General features: G+C 35.1%; 1 pseudogene; it reads right to left on the bottom strand.

Moving 5' to 3' along the window:
* Window positions 1-250: 250 nt before the first annotated feature.
* LOC123243530 lies at window positions 251-360 on the bottom strand (annotated as a pseudogene).
* Window positions 361-21,311: the final 20,951 nt, after the last annotated feature.

Here is a 21,311-nt window from a genome sequence, read left to right as displayed (position 1 = left end):
ATGGCAATATCAATGAGGGAGCTTCTATCTTAGAAGATAGGATCACGTGACGTATCACGTGACACACCACATCATGTGTAAACTGTTAGTTACTGTGCCACAGTTGACTTTATGGCTCCTGCATAAAGAGCCATACCTTGCCGACCCCTGCCCTAGAGGTTGTTCAGACTAAAACAAACAAACAAATAAATAAATAAATAAATAAATGAACAAATAAATAAATAAACAAATAAACAAATATGTGTGTGTGTGTGTGTGTGTGTATATATATATATATATATATATATATTTATATATAAAACCCACCATTTCTCTAGCATTTTACTACACTTGATCTTAGCCAAAAGGCTGAGAAGTGATTTTCTCTAGCATTTTAAAAGGTTTACAAAGGTCCCATTTCACAGAGGTAGAATTTAAATCCACCGGAAAGATTTTTTCTTATAGTCAAAGAGTCTTTGACTTTGATACTGGAACCCACTTTTCTTGACTCCAGGTACCACATTCTTTTTTTCTATGTTATGCTGCCTTTCTTTCATGTACTTCTCTGGACTTAGAGGGTAATCTAGTGGAAGACAAATACTCCATCTTGCCCAAATCTGTCCCCTATTACAGATGGAGTACCAAACTGGACAGACTATTGGTCTGACCCAAGATGGGACTCTTTATGTTCTCATGAGCCTCATTATCCCCCCCCCAAGTTTGATATCCACATAAGACCCATTTCTGTTTTTTACTGATGTCTTCAACCTTTCTTTTTCCTTCCATTTTACTGTGAAGGAAGAGAAATGCTAGATATTTTACAAGTTGAAAAATAATGTTTATTTTCTATAACTTTGGAGAAACTTGTTCTTTGGCACTATGTTCCCCTTATTATTTAGAGCAGGGAACAAAAATGAGTGACTAATAACTATATATTTTTAGTCTTCCAAGAAAATCAGCTCAAAGATTTAACAGTAATCAGAACCGAAAGTTTTTCATTTTCAAAAAAAATGAGATGATTATATTTTCTTTTATTTTTAAAACCCTTATCTTCCGTCTTAGAATTAATACTGTATATTGGTTCCAAGGTAGAAGAGCAGTAAGGGCTAAGCTGGTGATGGCAAACGTTTTAGAGACTGAGTGCCCAAACTTCAACCCTCACACAGCATGTGAACTGCCCCCTTTTCCCAGACAGGGGAGGGAGGAAGCACTCCCAATGGGTTACTGGGCAGAGGGTGGGTCATATGAGAAACGTCCTCAGAACACATGTGGAGAGGGGGAAGGGAGCGATCTCTAGCACACTTGACATAGGTTCACCAACATGGGGCTAGGCAGTGGGGATTAAGTGACTTGCCCAGAGTCACACAGCTAGGAAGTGCATGATCCAGATTTGAACCCAGGACCTCCTTTCTCTAGGTCTGACTCTTAATCCACTGAGCCACCCAGCTGCTCCCATTGGTTGTGTTCTCCCACCAAATTATTGTGTGAGCTAATCAGTACTAAAAGAAGGCATGGTAAGCATCTGCTTGGGTCATAATAATATGTAAAGGATGCCAAACCGAACATATTATTGTCGTCATTGTTGTTGAAATTGATGATGATAATGATAATAATAACACTCTGTTAATGCAAAAAAAAATCCCTCTTTCTGTGAGCAGTTTTTACCATTACATTCACTTTTTGATATTTTGTATGATCTAGTTAAGGTGATAACTCAAAGAGAACCAATTTTCAGACTGACTAAGGAAAATAAATTCCTTTTCCGGTGTTTGAGACCTCTGTGGCACATTAATCAGAGAGCCCGTTGATACTCTTGTCTGATGAAGTATCACACATCTAAATGCTTAATCAAATTTTTGGCCATGTTGTTGTTGGTGTTAATCAATTCGTGTCTTTCCTTTATGCATATGAGCACCTAAGAAATGAAACTACATGAAGTGTTTGGAGATGTGATACCCATATTATGACTTTTTGTTCTTTTTAGATATTTAGAAAGAAGTGCTATAATAATGGCAAGAACAAGAGCAGGTAACTTTGGAATGCATACCACAATGGGAGAGATGCAGGACAATAGTGAAAAGTCTGAATCTATTTTCTATTGTCAATTGGAAATGCATGTACATTGTACCTTGAATGATCTCAGGAGGCTGGGGTTAAATGGCTTCTCATTGTCACTTTTCTTTAGAAATGGAGCATTTCGAAGAGGGAATTGTGTTGGAGGGATTTGTCATCTGCTCAGTGGATTGCACTCAAGCTGAATAGGATGATTTTTTTTTACATTTATGCATTTGCAGAGGAGGGAGATTGAGGTAAAGATAGGGTAGGGTGCTCTTTAGCTTCAAGGCACAGTCCAGTCCATTCTAATCATAGGAATCTCCAGACTTTAAATTGCTTTTGAAATTAGACTTTAAGGCATGTCTCTTTTAGGGAGTACTTGATTCTGATAGTTACACAAATAGGCTTGTGTTTGGAATTTTATGTTTTTGCATTGGAGAAACACTGGAATCTTTTGAAGATACCTGCTATCTCATTGTTAATAGTAGTAGTTTGGCAACTCTGGAGGGAAAAATAATCTAATGCAAAGTGATACAGCTACACTCATTAATTAAGACTTGTCATATTCTCAGGAAGCCAGAGATGAACCCATTATATTTGACTGAAATGTTCCCATTTCTAGATAGAGCTGCTTTATTTTACTGCTGTGATAATTGTCTACTCAACTAACTCAAATTTGAGATGTGTTAAGCACTTATTGTATAGATAGCACAGTAGGCTAGATGCTAGGAGGAACACAGACATGATCTGGACACAATTCCATCACCCAGCCCCAGTGATCCTGGAATGAGAATGCACAGGATCTGCCTTATCTTTTCCCCTTTCCCTCATCTTCCAATTCCCCAGCCATGACACAGATAAGTAAGGTGATAATGACAATTATGTGTGAAATTCAGGAGAAGAGGATCCTGAGGAAAATAAGATGATAGGAAAGGGAAAGAAGAAAAGGAAAGGGAAGAGTCATCAATTCCATTAGAATTATGAGCTCTGAGATGGCAGGGACTGTTTTTTTACCTTTTTTTGCTGGCATCCCCAGTGCTCTGTACAGTACCTAGAAAATAATAAGTACTTATTAAATGTTTAATGATTGAGTAATGGAGGAGGAAGAGGAGCAGCTAAACTGACTGGTACATTCTGGCTAGGTAAGGTGACCTTTAAAATTCCATCTGGTAGAGTGAGGATAGAAGAGATGTTCTTATCTTTCTTTCACATTGATGGAAATTTTATTTACAATTCAGTAAGTGATCTTGCAGAAGCAATGGAATTTAAGTCTCTAAAAGGCTTCTTTTTTTTCTTTAGAATATTTTTCCATAGTTACATGATTCATGATCCCATCCCTTTTCCTCCCCCCTCCAAAATTTGACAAGCAGTTCCACTGAGTTATACATGTATCATTGTTCAAAACCTATTTCTGTGTTATTCGTATCTGCAGTGGTGTGATCTTTTAACATCAAAATCCCAATCATACCCCTATCACATTATGTGATCAATCACATATTTTTCTAATACATTTCCATCTCTACAGTTCTTTCTCTGGAGGTCGATAGCGTTCTTTCTCACAAATTCCTTTGGATTGTCCTGGGTCATTGCATTGCTGCTAGTAGAAAGTCTATTACATTTGATTGTGCCATAATGTATCAGTCTCTATGTACAATGTTCTCCTGGTTCTGCTCCTTTCACTCTGCATCAGTTCCTGGAGGTCTTTCCAGTCCACATGGAATTCCTCCAGTTCATCACTCTTTTCAGCACAATAGTATTCCATCACCATTAGATACCACAATTTGTTCAGCCATTCCCCAATCAAAGGACATTCTCTCATTTTCCAACTTTTTGCCACCACAAAGAGCACAGCTATAAATATTTTTGTACAAGTCTTTTTCCTTATTATCTCTTTGGGGTACAAAACCATTAATGGTATGGCTGGATCAAAGGGCAGGCATTCTTTTAAGACCCTTTGCACATAGTTCCAAATTGTCCTTGAGCATGGTTGGACCAATTCACAACTTCACCAGCAGTGTATTAATGTCCCAATTTTGCCACATCTCCTCCAACATTTATCACTTTCTTTTGCCCCTATATTGGACCGTCTGCTAAGTGTAAGGTGGCACCTTGGAGTTGTTTGAATTTGTAAAATGCTACCTCTTATATTTAGTCAGCAAAGATCACATTGAACTCTAACCAGTTAGTCAACAATGTTATTAGGCACTGAATATATATGGGATACCACACTAGGTACTGGAGATAGAAAGCAAGAAAAGAGCACTGATCCTGCCTTTGAAAAGCACTCCTTTTAAAGGATGAAACCATGTTTGAATAACTGTATTTGATAGAAGCAGTATACATGGAAAGAAGATAATCTTGCTCAATGATAAGGGGAGGCACTAATGATAAGGTGAGGTGAGGGAATGGAGGGAAATGCAGAAAGGCCTCTTTCCAGAGGGAGATTTGAAATGTGATTTGAATGAAGTCATGGAAGTTAAGAGATGATGAGAGGAGAAAATCTCAGGTATGGGAAAAGCCAGCAGGAAGGCATAACATTGGCAGATGGAGAACCATAAGCAAATCCATTTAACTCATTGTATCTGGATCAGAGAGTTTATGTGGGAGAGTACAATAAAAAAATGGCCTTAATGTGAGGAAGGTTGTGAAAGACTTAGGAGTCTTCAGCAGAAAATACATTAGAGGGTTTTAAAATAGGAGTTTGATTAGAATATACAAAAAAATCAATCTAATAAGTAAATATTTATTCTACATTCTTATTACATGTAAGACATTTAGATGGGTGATGTTAGGGGAAGAAAAGGGAAAGGAAAGTTGACTCTATACCAGGAACAGAATTTATTAATATGTCATCAATGGCAGGACTGTACTAGTCAGATATTCCCTCCCCAAAAAGTTTTAAAATGGACTATGGTTGTGCTAGATAGTTATGATAAACCTACTCTTCCTAAGAAATGCTCTCTAAGCCCATTTTCTTATCTGTATAAAGCAGATAATGTTCCTTTCCCAGAATTGCTATAAGCCTCAAATGATACTGTATACAATGATTCATCACTTGTAAAGCACTTGTAAAGTGATGTATTATTTATTAACTAGAAGATTATCCACTTGATTTTATGGACCCCCAATGAGCTACAAATAAGAATGTTAAGGATCTCACACTATCACTCATTGTTGCAAAGGCATAGCCAAAATGAAATTTCAGTTCTCTAAAAGATTTTGTCCTGAACTACCTTTTCATTCTTCAGTGTAATGTCAACTTGGAAATGTCTGGCTTGATAGTCATCCAAGAAATAGTTGTTTAATATTTATCAAAATAACAGTAGCATCTTTCTAGAACAATGACTTTCTAAAATTTCTAAAGTCAAAGGTGAGAGGTGGGTAGTAGAAGTCTGACTTAGAAATTATAAACTAGGATTGAACAGAGGGCCTATGAACTATTAATGGGAAGTAAATTTGGGAGAATTTACTATAAACAATTAATTAGAGTAACAGTAATCAAAGTCCAAGAATAAGATAATGGGAGGCAAGGTAAATGAATCAAAATCTTTAAAAGCAATAGTAGGAATAAGAAACAAAGATCAGAAGTTATCAAAATATTTTTCCTTTAATATTCTTAAACATTTAGAAGGAATGGCTTTTTGTTCATCCTTGAGAACTCACCTAATCTCAGGGCTTCAAAGATCTGTCACTTCTAAAAGATGATTCTCAAATAATCCCAAATCAAATGACTTCCATTCAGAGGAAAATGCAAATTCAACAGGCCTAAAAAAAAGTCATCTTTTTTTCCAACCTTACCCCAACTTTCCAAGATTTCTGTCTGGAAGAGATATTTAGATATGAGGTCTGGGCTGGAGAAAAGAATCAGAAACAACACCAATTTTAGCAAAGATGACTAGGAGAGTGATTTATAGAAATAGGGAAAAGCTGTCTGCTAGAAGAGGGATTCGACTTGTTTTGCTTGGACCCCAAAGGCAGAACTAGGAACAATGGAGAAGTTTCATAGAAATGATAATAATAATAATAATAATATCTAACAATTATGTAATATTTTAAGATTTGAAAAACATTTGAAATATGTTATTTAATTCTCAGAAAAGCCTTCTTTTGTGTGCTAACTAAAATTCCTATTTTATAAATGAGGAAACTGAAGCAGATGGAAGTAAGTGATTTGCTCTTGGTCACCAAGCTAGCAAGTGCCTGAGGCAGGATTCAAAAACTCAGGTCTTCCCAGGGCCATTGCTCTCTATCCATTGCACCACCTAGATGTCTAAATAAATTTGGGTTCAATGTGAAAAAACAACTTCCCAATAATTAGACCATCAGAAAGGAGAATGGCTGTCTGTAAAGACTATAAGTTCCCAAGGACCTGACATTGGAAGATAATTTATTGAGTGAGGTAAACCTCATTTCTGTCCAAGCATGAATTAGACTATATCAATGATTCTTAATGTGGGGTACATGAATTTGTTTCATTCATTTTTAATAGTTTTATAACTGTATCTCAATATTATTGGCTTCCATTTATATTATACCTATTTTATTTTATGCATCTAAAATATTAGCATGAGGAGGTTTATATATCCTGCTAGGCTGCCAAAGAGATCCATGACAAAAACCATTAATAGATGGCCTTTAAAGATTCTTCCAACTAAATCAAACTCTGTGCTAGAGGTTGCTCCCTTCCCCTTCTCCACGTGTGCCTGAGGACGTTTCTCATATGACCCACCCCTCTGCCTAGTAACCCACTGGGAGTGCTTCCTCCCTCCCCTGTCTGGGGAAAGAGGGCAGTTCACATGATGTGTGAGGATTTCAGTTTGGGCACTCATTATCTAAAAGGTTTGCCATCACCAGCTTAGCCCTTACCGCTCTTCTACCTTGGAACCAATATGCAGTATTGATCCTAAGACAGAAGATAATGGTTTAAAAAAAACCCCACATTTTGGCAATCAAAATTCTGTCTAATCCTTCAAGATTCAGATCAGTCTGACCAGACTCTGCCCCTTTGTGAAAGCTTGTCCGCATAATTCTATTTCATATTAATCATTACTCTTAAATTTCATAGCAATTACTTATTTTTATATAAATTTTATTTTATTTTGATTTCTTTCAAGCAGAGAATAATTTATTTTCTCTCTTCCTCTCCATCTGTTGTAGGTGGGGAGAGGAAAAAACAAAACCCTTTTAATAAATATGAATAGTCAAGTAAAACCCAATCCCGCTTAGGACATGTCCAAGAATATGTCTCATTCTTCATCATGAGTTCTTCCCCATGGAGCTCTTCAGTTCTGTCGCTGTGTCTCAGAGAAGTATTCTATGGCTCTTGTTCACATAATGCTTTCTGATAACTTAATGGCTATTGCCTTGCTATTTAACATATGCCATTTAACTTCTAATCTGTTCATTCCATGCCTTTCCAGCTAAAATGAAGAGCGATGATATATTATACTTTCCCATAACCCCCACCATAGCAGAAACAGAACTAGAAACAGGTAAAATAGGCAGTTTCCTTGGGCATAAACACACAGGGAACCAACAAGGGACATTTTAAAAAAGATTATTTTAAATGTATATGTTTGATGGAGACCACATTTCCATGGCCTTTAAGTTTTTATTTTGTGATATCTAGTCACATAGGTTTACAGTAGCTCAAAACCTCTAAAGAACAGGATAGATGGGGTACAATTCTCAATCCTTTCCTAGGTTAACCAAATACATTTATACACTCCCAGCCCTTGGTCCCAGTACTGCTATGCAGAGATGCACTTGATCAAACGATTGAATGAACAAATGGACAAATGCACTATAATTGATACTAAATGAGGGAGGGATAAAGGATGGAAGGTTCAGAGGGAGAGAAGGAGGGAAAGGGAGAAGAAGGGTGGGGGAGAGAGAATATTCTGCCTGAATTTTATTGCAATCAATTTCTTCTAACTCCTTACCAAAGCAAGAGAATGAAATGAAACAAGAAGAATTCCCAAGGCTATATTTTTTCCTACATGATGCAAAATGAGTAAAAATGAAGGAATTTTTCACTTTTCAGATTGTCATATTGCTAGCAATTTCAGAGAACTATAAAGGAATAAAATCAATTTGTCTTCTCAGCATTTTTTTCCTCTTTTATGAAGGGCAGGTGGAGGGAAAGAGGAATAAGCATTTAAAAAGAGTTTACTATATGCCAAGAGAACACAGCTAGAGGTGGTACAGTGAAAAGAGTGCCAGGACTCAAAGTCAGGAAGAAGGGTCCTACTAAGTTCAGATATCATCTCAGAACTAGTTGGTTGATTCTGGGCAAGTTACTTAACCCTATTAGCCTCTGTTTCTTCATTTGGAGAAGAAAATGGCAAACCATTCCACTATTTTTGCAGAAAAGAAAATTCCAAATGGGGACATAGAGAGTCAGAAACAACTGAGACAAACATAAAACAACAATATGCCAAGCACTGAGTCAAGTGCTTTTTTTTCCCTTCAAAAACGCATATTTTATCTTTATAACAATCCTGGGAGATAAATGCTATTATCCTAATTTAACAGTTGAGGAAATTGTGACAAACAGTGGTTAAAAAGAGGTAAGGTTTTTAGGTTTTTTACCTGGTAAGGGCTGAGAAATTATTCAGTTGATGATGATAAAGCATCTATTACCTGTTCTTGTGCCAGGCACTGTACTAAGTTCCAGGACTAGATACAAGAAAGCAAGGTAGTCCCTGCTGTCATGGGTCTTTTATTCTAATGCAAGAAAATAGCACATAAAATGGAAGACAGGAATGGGATGTGTAGCCTAGAAAGTGACAAGGAAACCTAGTCTGGGCAAAATAAGGCAAAAACTTACCCATCGGATGCCAGGGTTGTTTCAGGATCATAGTTCAACATGCTAATGGGAAGAGGATGAATTGAAACCTATCAGTTAAATCTCGTCATTTTATAGATGAAGAATCTGAGCAGCAGAAAAATTAAGAAACTTGTCCAAGATTACATAAACTTACCGTATAGTTATTTATTGATAGGTCATATATCTCAATTAGAAAAAAAAAAGGTTTCTCAAGGCAGGGGCTCTGTTTATCTAAACTTTGTATTTCGTCCAGGATCCTAAATACAATAGACCTTAAAATGTTTGTTAAATTGAGTTGTTCAGATGACCATAGCTGAAAAAAATAGGATCCTGATCCTGGTGTAATCAATTAATTGTTCATTCAGCAAGAATTTATTGAGTACTTCATTTTACTCTCAACTCTGCTACTTTGTTACCCATTCCAGATACCATGCTTTGGAGGACTTTTTATACCAGCATCAAACACTACAGAATGGCAATTCCTTTTCTTGGACCAATATTTCAGGAAAGTCTCAGCCAACATGCTACATTATACGCCCTTCTGTTGGGCCATTAACTGCTTCCTCAATAGCCTTGCTAATCTCCACATGACTTTGATTGTGCCTTTTCTTCACTCTTCTCCAAATCTAAGGAACCACAAGAACCATGAACCATAATCAGAACAATTCTGAAAATGTTCCTGGATTCACTCTGTTGATCTATTGCCCCATAGTCCCATTCAACATAACTTTCAGGACCAATTTGCCCTAATTTGGCTTCCACTCATCTATATGTGATTTCTTCCTTTAGTCTTTGAAGAGATGTGGGGAGAGATGGGGTAAAGGTGTGGAGAGATAATTCTGTGGTGGAAGGTTCCTCCAGAAGAAGGGCAGGAACCATGGCAACAGTCACAATATGTAGCTTTGAGTGAGGATAAGAAGAAGGAGAAGGGTCCTAATTATTTTGCAATATACAGGACAGAGAAGGTAGTAAGATGGCCCTATTTTATCACAAGTCAGATGCCTGGGTGTGGGAATATCACTCTTGTAGCATAGTTCTGCTGGGAAAACACAGTAATGAGAAAATATTATTGTAATGGATGACTGAAAAAATGGGGTCAATAATGTAGTATACTACAATAAGGAGCCATTGATGCTTTTCCAGTAGAAGAGTTATAAAGTTAGTCTGGTCAAATCTTCCTGCGCTCCTCAAGCTTTCTTTTGATTGATTGTGGATTGTGCAAAATATTCAATAGTAGGTGATTGGAAGAGAATTTAAAAAGATGAAGAATTTTGTAATGACTCAGTCATGAAATTACAATAGAACATCCTCACATCTCATATTCAAATTTGAAACTCCCTCTGTATATATTGAATGCAATCTTTCTGATTGTAACTTTTTTTCCTCTTTTGGAAATGCATTTAGAGGAGTATTGTTGAAAGTTGAAAGAAAACCTGTGACTACAGAGGAAAGCTTCAGTTTTCTCCATCAATCCTGTTAATAGACATTGCCATTTAGTTAATGAAGGTGCTTGTACAAGCTAGCATATACGAGCATAACAAATCATCGTTTTGAGTACAAGTCACTTTTCTATGGATTTATGAGGCCGTGGGGCCTTGTTTCTGATGTGAAAGCTGTGATACAGATGTCAAACTGGGGGGAAAATGTTTCAATTGAGAATTATAGACTGTTAGAACTTAAAGGATAGAAGAGATCTTAAAACTTAGACTGATCATACCTGATATTTTATAGAGTACGTTCTGCTTTACAAAGCATTTTAAATGACAACAGATTGGACCTTTATGTTGCCTTTGTGAGGAAGTACAGCCTTTATTAACACTTTTAAAGATGAGGGACCTGAGGCACAGAATACATAAATGATTTGCCACTTATAACAGCAAAGCTAGGATTCAACCCAAGGACTCCTGACTCCAACCATGCAGGGTCCAGGAAAACAAATCCTGCTTCTAAAATCAAATGACCTAGACTTATATTCTATCTCTCCCACTTAGTACATATCACATAACCTTTCTGGGCCTCAATTTCCCCATATGTAAATTTAAGTGGGCAAAACTAGATGACTTCTGGGGTTCCTTTTCCTCCCTATATTTCTTGCTCTTGCCTTTGATCCCAAATCAGAGTATTTTCTACTGAAGTTGAGCTTTGCACAGACCATAGACCATAGAATTTTAGAGGTTAGAAATAATCTTAGAGACCATTTAAAACTGCTCCCTCATTCTACAACTGGAAACCAAGGTTCATATCTTTCGAAGAGGTCCTCTTGTCTGACCAGGAGGTAGTATATAAGTCCTGTTAGTATTTGGGTCTTTAATCTTATAATTGTATATAGCAAAGCCTTTTTTTAAATTGAAATGGAATCTATTAGGTTTGTAATTGATATAGGGCTTTTAAAAGTTTATTTATCATAGACCCAAGACCTTCTGATTCCAAGTTCAGTGTTATTTTCACTGCAGCAGAATACTTCAATAGATTTGTGATCTTATCAATGTGGTTACTGCATCTAATTGTACAGATTGAAATCCTTTAATGTTTTCTAATCCAATATGATCCTTTTTGCCATGTTCTTCTATAGTCCAAATGTGAAACTGAATGTGATAAAGCCTGATCATAGTTAATGAAAGTAAATGGATATAGAAATGTAGACAGAATTCTTTGACTTTTCATCTATGTATCATCAACTTTCCCATTTCAACTATAAATGTTCTTGGTATGATCAGGTTTTTTGGAACACTTTGTTCCTCACAGTTCTTTGGTGTTGTTTTCTGTCAACACTGTTTATCACCTTACTTCTTTCGTAGCATTACAAAAAAATCAGTTTAGACTTGAAACTAGTATTGCCCTTACCTACCATGTTTCTTTCCCTGTTTTTTTTTAAAATGAAAAGTGGCAGCTGATAGAAAAGAGGGCAAATTGGGGGATACAGTGTCCAGAAGCTAAGTGCTTTAGAGGATAGGATGAAAGGAGACAGAAAAGGATATACAGGGGTGGGGGAATTGGATGGAGAGTAATGCACAATAATCATAATGGTACAAAATTTTTTCACAACAAATCTAATAAAGGTCTTATTTCTCAAATACATACAAAAATGAGCCAAATGTATAAGAATACAAGTTATTCCTTAATTGAACAAATGGATCAAAGGATTTAGTTCTTAGACAAAATATTTAAAGCTATCTATAGACAAATGAAAAAATGCTCTCAATCCCTATAAATTAGAGACAAGAAAATTAAAACAACTCTGATGTACCACCCCACATGTATAAAATTGTCTATTATGAAAGAAAAGGAAAGAGGCAAAACTTGGAGGGGATATGGTAAAACTGAAATACTAATGCATTGTTGAGGGAGTTGTGAATAGATTCAATCATTCTGGAAAACAATTTGTATCTATGCTCAAAGAGCTATAAAACAGCACATACCCTTTGACACAGCACTGCCATTACTAAGTTTGTATCCTAAGAGATAAAACAAAAAAAAGGAAAGGATTTAAATATAAAGAAAAATTATTTAAAGCAGCTCTTTTTGTAGGGGCTATGAATTGAAAAGTGAGGGGATACCCATCAATTGGAGAATGACTGAGCAAATTATAGTATGTGATTGTAATGGATTGTGGTATAAGAAATGACAAGCAGGAGGAGCTCAGAAAAACCTGGAAAGTCTTACCTGAACAGATGTAGAGCAGAACCAGGAGAACACTGTGCACAGAGATAGCAATATTGTATGTCAAATAACTGTGAATAATCTACCTATTCTCAGCAATACAATGATCCAACACAAATCAAAAGGACTCATGATAAAAAATGTCATCTGCTTCTACAGAAAGAACTGATGGAGTCTGCATTCAGACAAAAACAAACTTTTTTCACTTTTTCTTGATATTTTTTTTTGTTTGAGTTTCTTTCCAACAAAGGACTAATATGGGAAAATATTTTACATGATTGCACATGTAAAATCTATATAAAATTGCTTATCATCTGAGCAAAGGAAAGAGGGAAGAAGGGAGAGAATTCCAGGCTCAAAATAAAATAAAAATAATTTTTGAAAATAATTTTACATGTAATTTGGGAAAAATAAAATATCAAAGAAATTAAATATCTTATTAAAAGAAAAAAATTAATAATCAGTTGTTTGCTAACTGAAGTTTTTCGGGACTCATCCATATTTTGGTCTTTGTATTACATTTGTTAATATTGGTTAGAAATGTTAATCATTAGAATCAGTACTTTTTCTTTATCCATTGCTCATTTAGGGGAATCAGTAATGGATGTGAATATTAGACTGTCTTTGGTAATTGAATGCAGTATCTTATTGTTTTCCTTCTTTTGTAGAAATATATTTTATTTCCCCAATTTTGTGTAACATTTTTCAACATACATTTCCTGAAATAATAAGATCCAAATTGCCTACCTAACTAGTATAGTTTTACTTTCTATTTACTCCTAAAGCTCATTTAATTTCTCTTAAAAATTTAGACTATACCATTTGGTGCATATGTGTTTAACATTGATACTACTTCATTGTCTATGGCACCTTTTAACAAGATATAATTTTCTTTATCTCTTTTAATTAGATGTATTTTTGATTTAACTTTGTCTGAGATCATGATTGTTACTCCTGCTTTTTTACTTGAGTTGAATTTCAATAAATTCTGCTCCATCCCTTACTTTTGCTCTGTGTGTGTCTCCTTGCTTCAAATGTGTTTCTTGTAAATGGCATGTGGTAGGATTCTAGTTTTTAATACACTCTAGTATCAGCTTCCATTTTATGGGTGAGTTCATACCATTCAAATTCACATTCATGATTTCCAACTATGTATTCTCCTCCATCTTATTTCCCCTTTTGGATTCTTCTTTTTCTCCTTTCATTCTGTACCTTATTTTTATCTCTCTCTAAAAATATGCGATATATTTAATATATTTAATATCTTAATTTCAGTTAAATTTAAATATATTTAATAAAGTTAAAATTAATTCTATCTAGATTACATGTTAATTTATTTATATAAACCTTTACTTTCTCTCTTAGCATTGTTACTAAGTATTGGTTTCAAGACATGAGAATGGTAAGGCCTAGATAAATGGTTTTAAATGACTTGCCCAGGGTCACATAACTAGGAACTATATAATGTCAAATTTGAACCCAGGTCCTCTTGACTCCAGGCCTGGTGCTTCATACACTGTGCTACCTAGCTGTTCCCTGCTAATTTATTTATATATATTTTCCTGCTAATTCATTTTTAAAACTTTTTTCTATATTTTAACAGAAACTTACCAATCTTATATAAAAGTATACCCCTTCTACAAAGCACATCCCCCTAAAATAGTTTATTATATTATAAACAATTATATTATCATATAATCAATCAAAACAAGATTGTTGGTGCCTTTCCTTTTATATTGTGATATTTGTAGTGCCTGTGCATTTGGAGTTTTATTACCTCTCCATGTTCACTGAATGTTCTTATAGTTATTGTGCTTAATATTCTCCCAATTCTTTTTTCTTCACTTGGCATCACTTCGTGTAAATATTCCCATGTTTATCTTTGTAACTTTCTTCTTGGAAAAAATATTCAGGAGCCCCAGACATTAAGTATTTGAGGAGTCTATAAGCCTTTGTTCTCTTTCACTTCTTACTAATGAACAGTGTTCAGTAATATTTTTTCAACTTTCCACTGGGACAAAACTTCTCTTCGAAGTAACCAAAAAGCAAGACATGTATTGACTTGTTTTGCAGGATTTTGCCAAATTTTCCAGACAATTTCTCTAGCTGCAATACATATTGGCAGAGATGCTGCAGCTGTCTTCATGGTTGCCTTTTTGTTTGTAACTAGCACAGACACTGTAAGACCCAATGATTGAGTGTCCTGCAAAATGGCGTTACTTTTGGCTTTGATAAAACAACTGTCCCAGCTCCTTTATTTGAATCTTTGAGGAAAATCTATAAGACAGCCTTTCATTTAGCTTCAGCCTCCTTAGATCTTCTGATTCAATTTATGGTGTTAATGAGGCTTCTGATATAGTATAGTTCTTTATGTGCTCTCCTTGGTCACTAGATATAGGTTCAAAATTTAATGTACTAGTGATTGAAGTTATAGGCAAGTTTAAAACTGCAGCATTCTTAGCACTTTCTGTCCCATTTTCTCCCAATGATCATCAAAGAAGATGGAGAGTGTCCATGGGATCAAGGACCATTTTAAAATTTTGCTTCATTTAATGGTTCTTTGTGCAAGGAATTCATCACCTAGTTGCCAATTGCTGGTGATAAGCTTCTCTCTATTTACCAATGTGGTCCTGGAAAGCAAATGGAGTTAGAGTCTACAACTATACACCACAATGAGGATTTTTGAAAAATAAAATCTATCACTTAAAATCTAAACACCTCATTGATTTTTTAAAAAATTCCTTGATATAAATTGGCTTCTATGTGTTTAATTCTGTGCTGTATAATTTGTTATTAAGATAAATATTTCTCACTAAATGTGAAGATAAAATTACCCCTTAATAATGCTGGTTATAAGGAAGAAAGAATTCATACTATTAAGATATTTGTTTTTTTGGTACAAAGAGTTTTTACTCTTTTGATATCAGATTTCTGGAAAAAAGATATCTAATTTATTATTTTAATAAAACCAAATATAAAAGTAGTCTGTAGCCTACTACTTCAATTCCATTTCCCTTATGAGTAATTATTTCTTTAATGTTAGAGGAAAACAACTTTTACTGTATATGCATCTCTTCTTAGTTTACTTATTTTCCTGTTATCTTATTGTGCTTGCTGAAGCCATTTCCTGGCAAAAAAGTTTAAATTATTAACCCTTTCAGAATTTTTGGCTGGGTATTTTCATTCTTTTTTTAAAATTAAGTTTATTTATTTAATTAATTAATTTAGAGTATTTTTCCATGGTTACATGATTCATGTTCTTTCCCTCCCTTCCTCTGAGCCCCCTCCCATAGCCAGTGATCAATTGCACTGGATTTTACATGTGTCATTGATCAAGACCTACTTCCTTATTATTAATATTTGCACTAGGGTGATTGTTTAGAGTCTACATCTCCAGTCATATCCCCATCGAACCATGTGATCAAGCAGTTGTTTTTCTTCTGCTTTTCTACTCCCACAGTTCTTTCTCTGGATGCGAATAGCATTCTTTCTACTAAGTCCCTCAGAATTTTTCTGGATCATTACATTGCTACTAGTAGAGAAGTCTATTTTCATTATTAAATGCTTCAAATTAATCTCTATTCTCAGTGATATCAGTATTCTCTTCATGATACTTTAATGCCTTCTCATTCTATATGATCTATATGATTCTTTGTTCTATTCTCTTATAAATTCCGCATAAAAATTGTGCCTCTCTCTCTCTCTCTCTCTCTCTCTCTCTCTCTCTCTCTCTCTCTCTCTCTCTCTCTCTCTCCTTTTTCTTTGTTAATAGTCTGTGAGTAACAGTATAGATTGTCCATATTATCCTTACCTTAAGACCAATGACAATTTGGAGATGGAGTGGGAAAGTTTTAGAGGGATACCTTCATTAGAAATTTGCATAGCCTGTAGTACTAATGACTCTTTCTTAGAGGTTGTGCTTTTCCATATTTAGTCATATAACATCATTAGGAGAACTGTGGTTGATCTTAACCATTTTTGGTTCAGAAGTCACAGTCCTCGTGTTAATAAAGAATTTGCTTTGTGTCAGGGAGTAATTCAAGACTACCCAAAGTGCCATACAATTTCCCAAGACCTAATGAAATCCCACTCACTTTATTTCATGATAGCCTCATATTTTTAAAAGCAAAAAGGAAACAATTTTTTTCATCTGGATCTATGGCTTTAGCTAATTGAGAGAAAGCTTACTATGGAATCTTGCCTCCCCAAAGCAGAATGATGAAGCTTTTAGTCTGAAGAGTGATGTATGCCTTGCCCATAATCATATAGCTAGTATGATCACATTCATAATTTGATTTCAGATCTTCCTGATGCACAGGAAAACTACTCAGGGTACCACAATGGTCACTCATCTTTAAATTCAACAAGTTATATTTTTATGTAACTTCTTTATGCAGGTATTGTATTAGGCACTAGAAATTCACAAACTGACATAGCCTTCATGCCATCAAGAATTTCATAGTCATTTCAGAAGATTTTTGTGGTTTCTAAGATATTTTTAAGACTCTGCTGTCATTTAATCTTCACAACCTACCAATGAGTAGGCAGTATAAGTAGGATTATCTCCATTTTATGGATAATGAATTTAAAACATAGAAAAGTTATATCTTGTCTAAGGTAAGTGGATGGTGCCTAGTAGTTTTTACTTCCCCAGATGTTCTATTGTGCTACAAGGTTACTAGAGAAGGAAGATGGATTATTAGTGGTAAGGGTTTCTAGTATATTGTGTTAATCTGGGAAACTATAATCTTAATAACTATTTCACAATTTGAATTTAAATGTCAAAAACTTGAAGTTGTAAAATGTCAGATTTTTAAAAATGGACAAATCATCATGTTTCTATTGTATCTTCTATTACCAGCAAGAATTACCTCTAAATTTGAAACTGTTTTTATGTGACATTGTTCTCTAAGAGATCTCTAACATCTCTCTCCTGCACTGCAGCTTACACTTCTGAATGAATATACTTCTGGATATGTATGAACATCTCTACAATGACTTGTTTTCCCTTAGTTGCTCTGATTATTGTTTGACCTGCTGAGATTCAATAAAACCACCATATGAAAGCTAATAAAAGGTCAATCATACCCTTGGAATAATTTCCTTCATCAACAGGAGCCTTTAGCTGGGAATAAATGAAACTCTTATTTCTTGTCTATGTCTCCCAGCAATTAAATATATGACTTTGGGTAAGTTATTTAATGACTCTATGCCTCAGTTTTGTCATCTATAAAACAGGAATAATAATACTGTAAAGAAAATCTGATTATAGTAAGAAGCCATAGCACCTGGTAGCAAATCCTTCCTGTGCCACAATATGCCTGTGTGACTTCAGGAAATTCGCATTTTTTAATATTCAAATTCATTACCTGTAAAATGTGAAGATTGAAAAAGGACATTTACCTATCCCTATTAATGCCATGACTCATTCTTGCTACACTTAGCTTTGGATAAAAGCTCACAATTTTTTTTTGATGATTCACAGTTTTTAGGGAATAAAACAACCTTTCTCATGACAATCCTATGAAGAAGGTTGGACATGTATTATTTTGCAATTTTTACAGACAAGATAAAGGAAATGGAGAAAAGTTAAAAGACTTGCCCATCATTGTCCAGGTAATAAAGATTAGAACTAGAATTTGAACCCATATTAGATAGGAAAATGGCATCATATATTTAGAGGTGGGAAAGGTTATAGAGGTCCTCTGGGGCAGGGGAATGTGTCCCTTCCTTTTATAAATGAGGAAACTGGGATCCATAGAGAATATGCAATTTTCTTAAGGTCACATAGATAATAAGAAACAGAGCTGTTATTTGAGCCCAGATCTTCATTCACCAAACCCATATTTGTATTTTTCAAATAGCAGCCCACTGCTACTCTAACAGAAAAAAAGAAAAGAAAGAAAGAAAAAGTGAAGGAAGGAAGGAGAGATGAAAGGAATGAGGGAAGAGAGAAAAGAAGGAATAAAATAAAGGAGAAAGGAGGAAGGAAAGAAAGAACACTGATATCACCCCACACTTGCAATGATGGGAACGTTTTATTTTTCTATAACCTATCATCTCTCTAGATCCTCAAAAAGTCCTGTGAGCTTGATAAGGCTGTTGTTTCCACTTACACATTTTTCCAATGGGTATTTCAGAAAATTTAAAAAAGGCCATCCACATATTACATGTCATTTCTGAGTCTTTTTGCATAAAGAAGCAAATAGAGTAGACAAAGCAATGGTTTCCCCATCATATTTCAAACAACAAGCTAATATAGATCTTTCCCAGTAAATATAAAAATGTTCAGTTAGTCGCCTTTTTTTCCCGTGGTATGGAAAGGGCATCATTCCTATTTTCTGTACTGCATGAGCAGCATTGTAAGTACCTGAAGCCTGACCTCTGTTTAATTTCAGAGCTCCAAATGAAAAGACACTCTGTCGGGTTTCATCAGGACTGTAATGGGAAAGCCCTCTCTGCTTTACTGTACAATCACCTCATAAGTGACCCTCCATTTTATGATGCTGTGTTCATCTTCCATCTGTCCCTGCAGCTATATCATCACTTTGGATATTAGAAATGCCGAAATCCTAGGTCATAGTAAATTTTCACAGCTTAATGTGGTAGGCTAGGGGCAAGGAGGTTGAAGGAATGAGTCCAAATGGAACTCCCATGGGAAAGCTGTGAGTTTTTGCTGCAGGGTGTCAAGTGAGGAGTACGGTGTGATAGAAAGAATAAAGGATTTGAAAGCAGAAAAATTGGCAAATTATTTCACTGTTTGGACTGTTTCATATACAATTAGGGATTTGCATTAGATGATCTCTATGGTATCTTTCAGTTCTAATTACTGTGAGCCTAGATATTTTATATTCTATATTGATCCTATCCACTTCTGCCCAACCCCCTCACAAAAAAAGTAAATAGAAATTAAAAAATAAACTGTGATGGTGATAGATCTTTCTGTTATCCCCACCATTAATGTGCTAATCCAGACTCTTTTTCTATTCTCCTCAGTTCAATCTCTTTCCCAATCTCCTCAATCTCACTCCATTTTCTCCCTAACTCAAATTACAGGATCAAAGATTTAGAGCTCAAATTTGCCATAGAGGTCATCAAGTATAACTCCTTATTTTTACAGATGAGGAAAATGAAAGTCAGAGATATAAAGAGCTTTGCCTAGAGTCATAAAGCTAGTGCATATTTGAGAAATGATTCAAACCTTGGCTTTCATTATTCCAAGTCCAGCTCTCTGTCTAGTATACCACAGTACCACCCAAATTTATCCTGTGAATCATGTACCTTAGGTCTGACCATGGTATTCCTCTGCTCAAAATACTTTAGTGGCTCCATATTTCCTCTCCAGTAAGGATTTCCCTTGTCTTGGGACTCACAAGAATATAAGAACTAGATGGCAACTCTGAAACTATTTTGTCTCATTCTCCCAACAAGTGGTTGTGTAGCCATTGTTCAAAGATCTCTAAAGAGGGAAAATCTCTAAAGAGGGAGAGCAACCCTCTCCGCTTTTGAATATATCTTCTTAGTAAAAAGTTTTTCCTTACACCAAGCCTAAATCTGCCTCTATACTTTCTGTCTCTTGTTTGTATTTATTCCTTTTTTGTCAAACAAAGCACATGCCACTGGAGAGCCCTTGAAACATTTGAAAGAAGTAAAGTTTCCCTCTTAAGTCTTCTCTTCTTTAGACTTAAAATGCCCAGTTCCCTTAAAAGGTTTATTTTAATGATCTCTCCAATCATTTTACCATCTTTGTTGCCCAACATTGAACACTTTTCAGATTAATTAACCATGTCTTCCCTAAAAAGTGAATATAGTCTGACTAGTGAATTTTGGACTGACTAGACTATAGTAAATATTGGTCTTGGGTACCGTCTCCCTTAATGCAGCCTTAAATCATATCAACATCTTCCCCATAACCTACTGGTACAGAAATATTTATCACAGCTCTTTTCATGGTGGCAAAGCACTGGAAACTGAATGGATATCCATCAATTGGGGAATGACTAAACTTTGTAGTAAATGATTGTAATGGAATACTGTTGTGCCATAATAAATGTTAAACGACACAATCATGAACAAAACCTGAAAAAACTCATATGCAATGATGCAAAGTAAAGTGAGCAGAAGAATCAGGAAAATGGGCATAGCAACAGCAATAATGGATGATGATCAGCTATGAATGAATTAACTATTATGAGCAATGCAAGGTTCCAGAATAACCTGAAAGGAGTCAGGATGGAAAAAGTTATCCACCACTATAGAAGGAACTGACAGTCTTACTGCAGTTTGAAACATATGATTCTTTACTTTATTTCCTCTGTGCATTTTTCTGTAGTGTAAGTGATGTGTCTTCTTTCACAAAAAAACTATGGAGGTATTTATTGTATGATAACACATATACAACATATATCATATTGCCTGTCATCTTGGGGAGGGGTAAAGGAAGATAGACAACTTGGATCACAGAATGTCAGAAAACAGTTACTAAAATTGTATCAACATATAGAAAAACACCCCAAGTCTCCCCTTTACCAATATCCCATTATTGGTTTGCATTGAACTCTTATTCTACGAAGACCTCTATACTTTTTATGTAGCAACAGTTGTTTATTCTTCTCTTTCCTTTCATATATTTGCTTAAGTTTTAACACAAGTGCAAAACTTTACATTCATCTCTATTAAAATAATCATCTTTGACCAGTTCCTACTTTTAGCTGGACAAAGATATTTTTTATCTAGACTCATTTTTTAAAATATTACTTTTCTCTTTGAGGTTCACATCATTCAAAGA

This window comes from Gracilinanus agilis, chromosome 3 (assembly GCF_016433145.1).
Source record: "Gracilinanus agilis isolate LMUSP501 chromosome 3, AgileGrace, whole genome shotgun sequence".
Lineage (NCBI taxonomy): Eukaryota > Metazoa > Chordata > Mammalia > Didelphimorphia > Didelphidae > Gracilinanus > Gracilinanus agilis.
The sequence above is the reverse complement of the archived record's forward strand: the minus strand, read 5'-3'. Positions and strand labels throughout refer to the sequence as shown.